The sequence below is a fragment of the Thalia democratica genome, chromosome 6, assembly GCF_965202585.1.
Source record: "Thalia democratica chromosome 6, ktThaDemo2.hap1.1, whole genome shotgun sequence".
NCBI lineage: Eukaryota > Metazoa > Chordata > Thaliacea > Salpida > Salpidae > Thalia > Thalia democratica.
In genome coordinates, this window is record NC_139170.1 from 5,662,648 (window position 1) to 5,671,238 (window position 8,591).

Consider the following 8,591-nt stretch of genomic DNA (forward strand, 5'->3'; position numbering starts at 1 on the left):
ATGTAGCTTTTGTTGTAATAAATAAATAACTTTAAAACAAAGTAGTCAACAATTTAAAATTTATATATAAGCTTCAAAAGTTTAAAAAAAATTTAGTTTATTATCTTAATTGGTTTCCAATTTCGTTTAAATACAAAATTTGCAGCTTTATTTCTACTTTCTCAATAATAAAGAAAAGCTCGAAAGAAAAGTTATACAAATTTTAATTAAAAACATTACCTTATAAATTTAAAACTACTCAAAATATTTTAAGCTTTTATTGAAAAAAAACATTATAAATAAATATACAATAGGTATAGTATTTTTTAATGATAGTTACAATATTTTTTCACTAATTGTGCAAAGATTACAATAGTAACATCTTTAAGTATGTTATTCTTAACAAAAGAACAAAAAGCAAAGAATGATTAAAACATTAAATTTGAAAATAATAACTTTAATTAGACCTTTTAGTTTACAAACTTTATAATAAACTTTGAAAAGTAAAGTACTATGACTTAGAAATGTAAACTTTCAGTTGAACAATATAATCATATTTTCAAATAACCTTGTAACAAAAGACTTTTTTCTATTCTATATTTCTACGACTAGACTTTAAAAAAGTTGTGATGATAATTAAAATGACAAAAAAAATATTTCTTAATTTACAAACTTCATAGTAAAACAAAATGTAGCTAAACTACAAACAAGTTTCATCTAAATATTGTTTTTATAAAGAATCTTTAATTATTTCTTAAGTAATAATGAAAAGTTATAAATAAGTTCAAAGGTTTATTTGTTCGACGTCTATAAATAAAGTTTTTAAATAAGTATGAAATGAAATTAACTTGAGAAATAGTTCTAAATCGATTAGTAAATAAAAGTTACAAAAAAAATCAAATTTACTCAACTTACTTTAAATTCAAACGGAGATGTACTTAGAAAATTAATAATTAATTATCTGCGTGCTTAAATTTTTTGGTCATTTTAATTAATAAACATTTAGACTTTTTATGTATTTAATATTTTAAATTCTTACACTTGAAGCTTTTATTATAAGTTTGTGTATGTTTTTATAAATGTAATACAAGTCTGTAATTCTTCTAATGTTAGGCGTTAAGTAGTTGAAAAATTGTTTACAATAGTTTTTTTTTAATGAAGAAAATTAATTTGTTAAGTAAAAAAGAAAACTTTTATAACAATGAAACAATCAGTAAGAATATAAAGTATTTTCAAACAAAAGAAAATGCAAAATTTTAATTTTAATTTGCTTAAATTATATTCTGCTCCCGTAACAAAAAAAATATTTTGTAGTATAGTTGATCTTTTAAAACATTTAAAAAGTGTAAGAGTTCTGCTGAAAAAAAAAATCAAAAGAGCTATACATGTTTTAGCTTTTTTCACAAGTACAGACAACGCTTTGTTCCAAAAACACCCAATACAAATTGGTAGTTGCTATTTTTTTTATTAACGCTTAATCACTACCACTTTTAACTTGTAAAATAAAAATTGTCAACGTTAGTTTCAAAACCATCTTTTAGCTTATTTTCTAAATTGTTACTAATTTTGTAAGAGAAAATGAACACTAATAAAACATTTTGTTAACGTTTGTTTGTATTTCTAATTATTAAAATTGATCAAAAAACTGTAGACATACTTGATTAAAAAGTATTTCTTAAAGTTGTAAGCAATTGGGTCTCACAAATATATCCTTTAATAAACATTTAAATAGGTTTTTATAAAATAAAAGGCACTGTTTTAAATGTTAAAATTTTAGTTTTTACTAAAAAAAAACCTTATTTAAATAGTGTAAGTATAATTAAAAACCGTGAAAAGATAAAAAAACTTTAACAAATTAGCAAAATCATTCAAATAAATCTAAATGTTTAATGCCTTTAATTTTATAAAATGACGAAAATTTTTAAATATTATTGAGTATATAGTTTATTTTTCTTATTAAACTAAACATATCCTGAACAAGACGTTAAAAGGTATCCGTAAAGTGCGACTCGATAACCGGAAGATTTTTTCGTAGATTTTAGGAGCGTACTTTTTGTCTTTCAAAAAACTATATAAATATATTTTGTATTTCCTACCTACTGATAGTAAGTATAATACTCAAATCTTTACTCAAACTATTATACTACCTTTCCTTATGTTTTATCAAATTTAAAGTTTAATAGTTGAAACACTGCTGCTTGTAAAAATTCTCATCACTTTGGCATTCTGTAATAATAAAGTAAACTAGACCCATTTGTAGAATTGTACTTACATGTTAACTTATTCAATCAATCAAGCAGAAGCAAAATCTGATAGAAGTTAGTTAGTGTTAAAAAATTAATGCTAATTGTATTTTTTTTATAGTTCTCAAAAAAATTCAAAAGTACTTTTTTCAGTAGTATTAAATGATAAAATAGATAAATATAATAACCTTTTTAAAAGGTATTAAAACTGTGAAAATTTTAATTCAGTTTCATTTATCTATTGTACTTATGAAAATAAGTAAGTTAAAAATAAACAAAATTTCATTATTTATTCCATTATACTATATGTTTTGGTTTTAAGAAAACAAATAGAGAGATCTCAACTGCTGGAGGAGAAGTAATATATTTATTCTTTCAAAAATTTATTTTGCAAACTAAGTTTCGGTCAAAGACCTCGTCAGTGCTTAAATAAATCTTATTCAAATAGAATTTATTTTGCAAAATAAATTTTTGAAAGAATAAATATATTTATTTCATTATTGTAAATATGAAAATACTTTGAACTTTCTTTTGGCTTCCTTACTTATTTTCATAAGTACAATAGATGAAAAAAACTAAATTAAAATTAAAATTTTCACAGTTTCAATACCCTTTAAAAAGGTTATTATATTTATTTATTTTATCATTTAGTACTAATGAAAAAGTATTATGATATTATATAACTCAATTGTAACCTTTTAAAAAGGTTATAATATTTATTTAATTAATCATTTAGTACTACTGAAAAAATATTATGATATTATATAACTCAATTAATTGTTATTTATTGGAAATTAGCTGCCTTAGGTAACAAGTATAAAAAAAATCAAATAAAAGTCTGTAGAAAATTACTTTTAACCTTTTTTGTTTAAGATTTTGGTTTTAAAGTGTTAACCATAATATGAAATGTAACAAATAGTAACAACAGTTTTTATAAAAAAAGTTAAAAAAATGAATTTTTAAACAAAAAAATGACCAGCTAATTAATAAAATTGAAAATATTGATTAGGTTAGTTATTAAGAATTATTTTTAAGCTTAAACAAAATAAAATAAGTTGTTCCAAACTAGAGTAATTTACTTAAAAAGTTGATGAATTTTTTAACTGTACAGGTTGTTACATTCCTACAGATGTGTTAAATTAAAAATTTGTCTTTAACTTAACTAAACTAGGGGTCCTCATGATGGTGGTATTAAAGATTCTCTAAGTTGAATGTTTCAAGGTAGAAACCCAGTGGTCAACATGTATACAAAAAGTATTAACAATTTTACATTAAAAATACCTTATTCCTAAGTTTGTTTGATCTAGAAAATTTTATAAGTGTATTATGATTTTATGTGTCCCAAATATTTGATACACTTAATTTGTTTGAAGTTTTTATAATTTTTTTTGTTATGTCAAGTTGGGTTAAATGTGAATTTATAACTAAATTTAAAAAAATATATATGACTTAAATAACAATTTATTGACAAAAATTGCAACCTTACTAACCCGGTTTCACCTAAAAAAGGATCTTCAGAGTTAGGTAGCAATAAAAATGAAGCACACTGATATATATATAAAAAACAATCAAATTAATAGGCACTAATTAGGCTAATCAGCACTAATTAGACATAAATTAGTAATTAAGTAATTTGTAGATATTTTTGAGTGAAAATAATTAATAACTTTATAAAAAACTTTATAAAAACTTATTATGCTTAATTAGTAAATTGTCATAAAATTTATAAAAGTCTAAAAACTAAAGATTAAGTTTAACATATAAGATAGTAAAAGTAGTAAAAACAAGACACAACAAGCAAACAATAAATCAAAAATAACAAGATCTATAATGGGGACACATAGCGGTTAATTCTTTTCTGATATTTAGTGCTATAGCCATTCTTTCCAGATTGCAGATTGAACAGTTGTCGGCTTACTCGGGACTGAGCTTTTAACTTTGTATAGTACTTGCCAATTGATTTTGGCAAAATTGATATTGTTTATAATGACAAATTTAGATAGCGTAGTCATTTGAGTTTTCTTGAGAACGCTGTATTTGTGTTGTTGCCATCTTTTTTTGAAGGATACCCCTGTTGATCCTATATATTCCTTATTCCTAATAGAAGCCTTATAGATGCCTTTTAGTAAGCATTCTCCTTTAAAAGGGCAGTTGGTTTTGTCCCTGCAGTTGCAAGTCTTATCTTTTTTTTTAGGTTTGGAAGGCAACTATAAGAAATTTTAATGGTGTTCTTGTTAAAGATCTTGTGGAGTTTGTTATTTCTTGGAAAATGAAGTCGTATAAGATCCAAAAACTTTTTACCAATATTCGTTTTTACAGAGTTGCAAAATGGGGTGTTGAAGTAAATAATTTTCCTGGACTTTCTAGTCTTTTTATTGGGCTTTGAGATAGATTCGTTGTAGTTTTTGAGTTTGTTGTATCTGCTTTTAGCAAAGGCTTCATTGTAGTCTTTTTTGATGCTATTGAAAATCTCTTTGCTACTGGAAAGTTTATTTAATCTGTTACTAACCATTGGACCTATGCTCTTTCTTATTAGTTTAGGGTGATTTGATTGGTTGTTTACATATCTTATATGCAAGTTTTCTTTTCGAAATGGGGCATATGTGTTATTTGGTAAATTCAATGTGATGTCTAAATAATCAAAATGTCTATTATGAGTTAAATATAAAAATTTACACTCATGTAATTAGTTCTTTAAGTTATTGAGTTAGCTTAAGTATATCATGAATGCTATAAGTATAAAGCAAATATTTTTTTGCAAGAATGACAAACTTGTAACAAGTTTAAGAATTTCTCAAACTTACTTATAAAATTCATACGAGAAAATTAAAACCTTTAAAACTTATTTACAACTAAATAATTAAAAGTTGTGTAAGATTATCTTGCTGCCAAAAGTGTTACTTAAATCATAAACTGTTTTTGAATTTGTTATTTTAAAATTAAAATAATTTTAATGTAAGGAAAAATAAAGATAAATATACAAAAACCATACAAATAAAGTCGACATAAAAAAATATAAATGTTTGTACAAAAAAAAAAAGAAAAGTAATCTAATGCTACCAACATACTACACTAGAGCAAACCTCTAAAAGACAATTTCGAAATGATTTAAACTTTTTGGTAAATTCCTTTTAAAATATTTTGAAAATAAAAATTATACATTTCAACAACTTGCAGCATTTTTAAGAGTTTTTACATAAATATTTTGTTTAACTTAAAATACAGCAATGGATTAATGGCTGTGTTAGTAGCATTAAAAATAGTCTTTGTACTTTTATAGAAATAAACTTAACTTCAGTTTTAATTGCAGCATTTTAAAATCCTTGTTCCTTAATAATAAGACTTAATACTAAAAAGTTTTCAAAATAAGTTTGCAGTTAAAAAATTTTTTTTTTTTTAAATTTACCTATAAATAAATCAGCTAGCTGTGTTACAAATTATTTAAGTTAAAATAAGCAAGAGGTGTGCAAAAATAACACTTAGACGTAAATCAATTCATGTTTTTCTTCACTTTACAAAGTTTTCTAAAGTTCATTTTCATTTACATATATGATATCTATTTATATAAGTAGCTTTAAGAAAGATTATAGTAAGATTTTCAAACTTAAGTTTTATTGTAAAGGTTTTATTAAAAGTATTTGATTTATGATTAGTTTATATTAGTTTTCAAATATACATAAAATCCTAAATTAGTATTACAACGTTAAGCTCTACTACATGTTATATTATATATGTTACACAAATGTATCAGTAAAAAGCCTAAAATATCATAAACATAATTTTTTGTTTTACAGTGTTCTTGATGCATAACAAAAAAGTTAATAAATTATAAATTAATTATTAGATAGTTTTAAGGGCATAGGGGGGGGGGGAGAACCTTTTTTTTCACAATTTGATCTTATTTTATAGAGTTTTAACTAAGCTCCATGATGCTTTTTACTGATTTTTAAAACTCAAAATAATTTATTTTTGACATATAGCAGGTCAAAGTTGGAGGCAACGATAGGTTCTTTATGGGAGGCACAAACTAAAACGGCAAAAAAGACTAATTTACTAAAAATCTATCTTCTCCAACGTTTTTTGAGATAAAAACTTCAAACTTTAGGAAATGTTCCGACACAATTTTTTTAATGCTGCAAGGATCATTTCCTGAAAGTTTGAGGTAGTTATCTCAATAAACGTAGAATGAGATTTTTTGCGTACTTTATACTTTGAAGGTGGCAATCAGAGTTCTCAACTTAAATAAAAGGAGAATGATCAATAATAAGTTTTAAATTTTATTAACAATACAATGTTTCACTTGTTTGAAAACGAGATCTTCAGTTGTTTAAAATCTTTAAGAATTTATAAGTAACACGTAGAAAACATTATGCTAAACTTGAAATAAAAGAAATTAAAAAATTATAACAAAAACTGAATAAAATCTAAGTAAAACTTATAGCTTAAAGTTACTAGTACATGAAGATTATAATGTCATTAGGTTAGATATAGAAATTTAGTTTTTATTATAACAAAAACTGAATAAAATCTAAGTAAAACTTATAGCTTACAGTTACTAGTATATGAAGATTATAATGTCGTTAGGTTAGATTTAGTTTTACTTAGATTTTATTCAGTTTTTGTAATAATTTTTCTATTTTTTTTTATTTCAAGTTTAGCATAATGTCTTCCTAGATGTTATTTATAAATTTTTACATATTTTAAACAACTGAAGATCTCGTTTTCAAACGAGTGAAACATTGTATTGTTAATAAAATTTAAAATTTATTATTGAAGGAGATTTTTAGTCATTTCTAGTTAATTGCTGTTTTAGTTTGCGCCTCCCATAATGAACCTATTGTAGTCTCCAACTTTGACTGGCTATATTTCAAAAATCATTTTGAGATTGAAAAATATGTAAAAAGCAACTTGTAGCTTAGTTAAAACTCAATAAAATAAGACTAAGTTGTGAAAAAGGTGATTTACCCCCTTCCCCCTTATGCATTTAATTTAGTATCAATAAACAATTGTTTATGTATTTTATTATCTATGTTGTTTTTATATGTGTAATGTTTTCAATACCAAGATTAATATGTTTCCTAAATATATTAGTGTAAAAGACTCATTTTAACCTTTATTAAGAACTTATTTATAAAATATATATTGTTATATTTTTAAATATTTTTTTTATACAATATTATTTAAACAATCAAAGCATTTTTTAAAACTTGACTAGTTCTTTTATCTCTTATAAAAAACATAAAGCATACCTTTAATTTTTAAATTTAATAAATTTTGTTAATAAAACAAAGCCTTAGTCTATTTATTATTTAGTAAGAGTTTATATATACATTTATATTGAGCAATCAATAAATCATGTCCAAAAGTTTTTTTTTAGTTATGCATTCCAGTAATTTTTTATCTTCTAAATGTATTTTTCAAAACTTGGTTTATTATTCCCTCATTATAAGTATATACTACATATGTATATTTATTTAAAAAAATTTAGTTCTATATGAAGTAAAGTTTGAAATAAAATTTTATTTTCTTAATAAACAACAGTCATTCCACTTTTTTTTCTATATTTTATATTTTGATAATAGCTTAATTTTATTCCCTGGTGCCACACCAGCGCTTCACGCATGAAAAATTTCCTTTTTCCTTTTTCGTGTCATCCAGCTAAATGTGACCGCTGCAGCTTCTCCGTTCCTTTCACTTGTAACTTCACTTGCCAAAGTTGTGTGTTGAAAGCGCGCACAAATGTAGTTTATTTTCAATTAAAAGCAGCATTGTATGAAAACTGATGAGTTTTTCAGGTTATATGTATTTTATGAATTATTTTAATTGTTTGATTTTTAAATTATTTTGTTACTTATTTGTTTGCTGTTGAATCTTTTGATAGTTTTTACTTTTGAATTAATTATAACTACTTATAAAGTAAGATATTTTAAACTGTGTTTCGTAGAAATTCAAAAATTAATATATTAATTAGTAATTAACTATTATTGTTCTTAACTGTTTAGATTTTAATTTGGAGTTAATAACAATAATATAGAGATTTTTTTCTTACATAATACTAAGTGTTGTGTTTTAACTTAATTTTATGCTTTGTAACTTGTCTTTTTAAGATTTAATTTATTAAAATTTTGATGGTAATTGTTAATTTTTTAAGTTGTTTTATAAAATTTATAAACCTAGTTACTTATGTTTTTAAAACTAATTATTTAGATAAAGTTAATTTTATCTGAGCTTTTTTTTATAGCTCATTTTTACAATATTAAAGCTATTTAAGTTTATAGAAAATTTTATATCTCTAAAAATAAATTATGTAATACATTTTATTGATTATATAACTGTTAAAATTTAAAACAAATAAAACCTGTAAAAGAT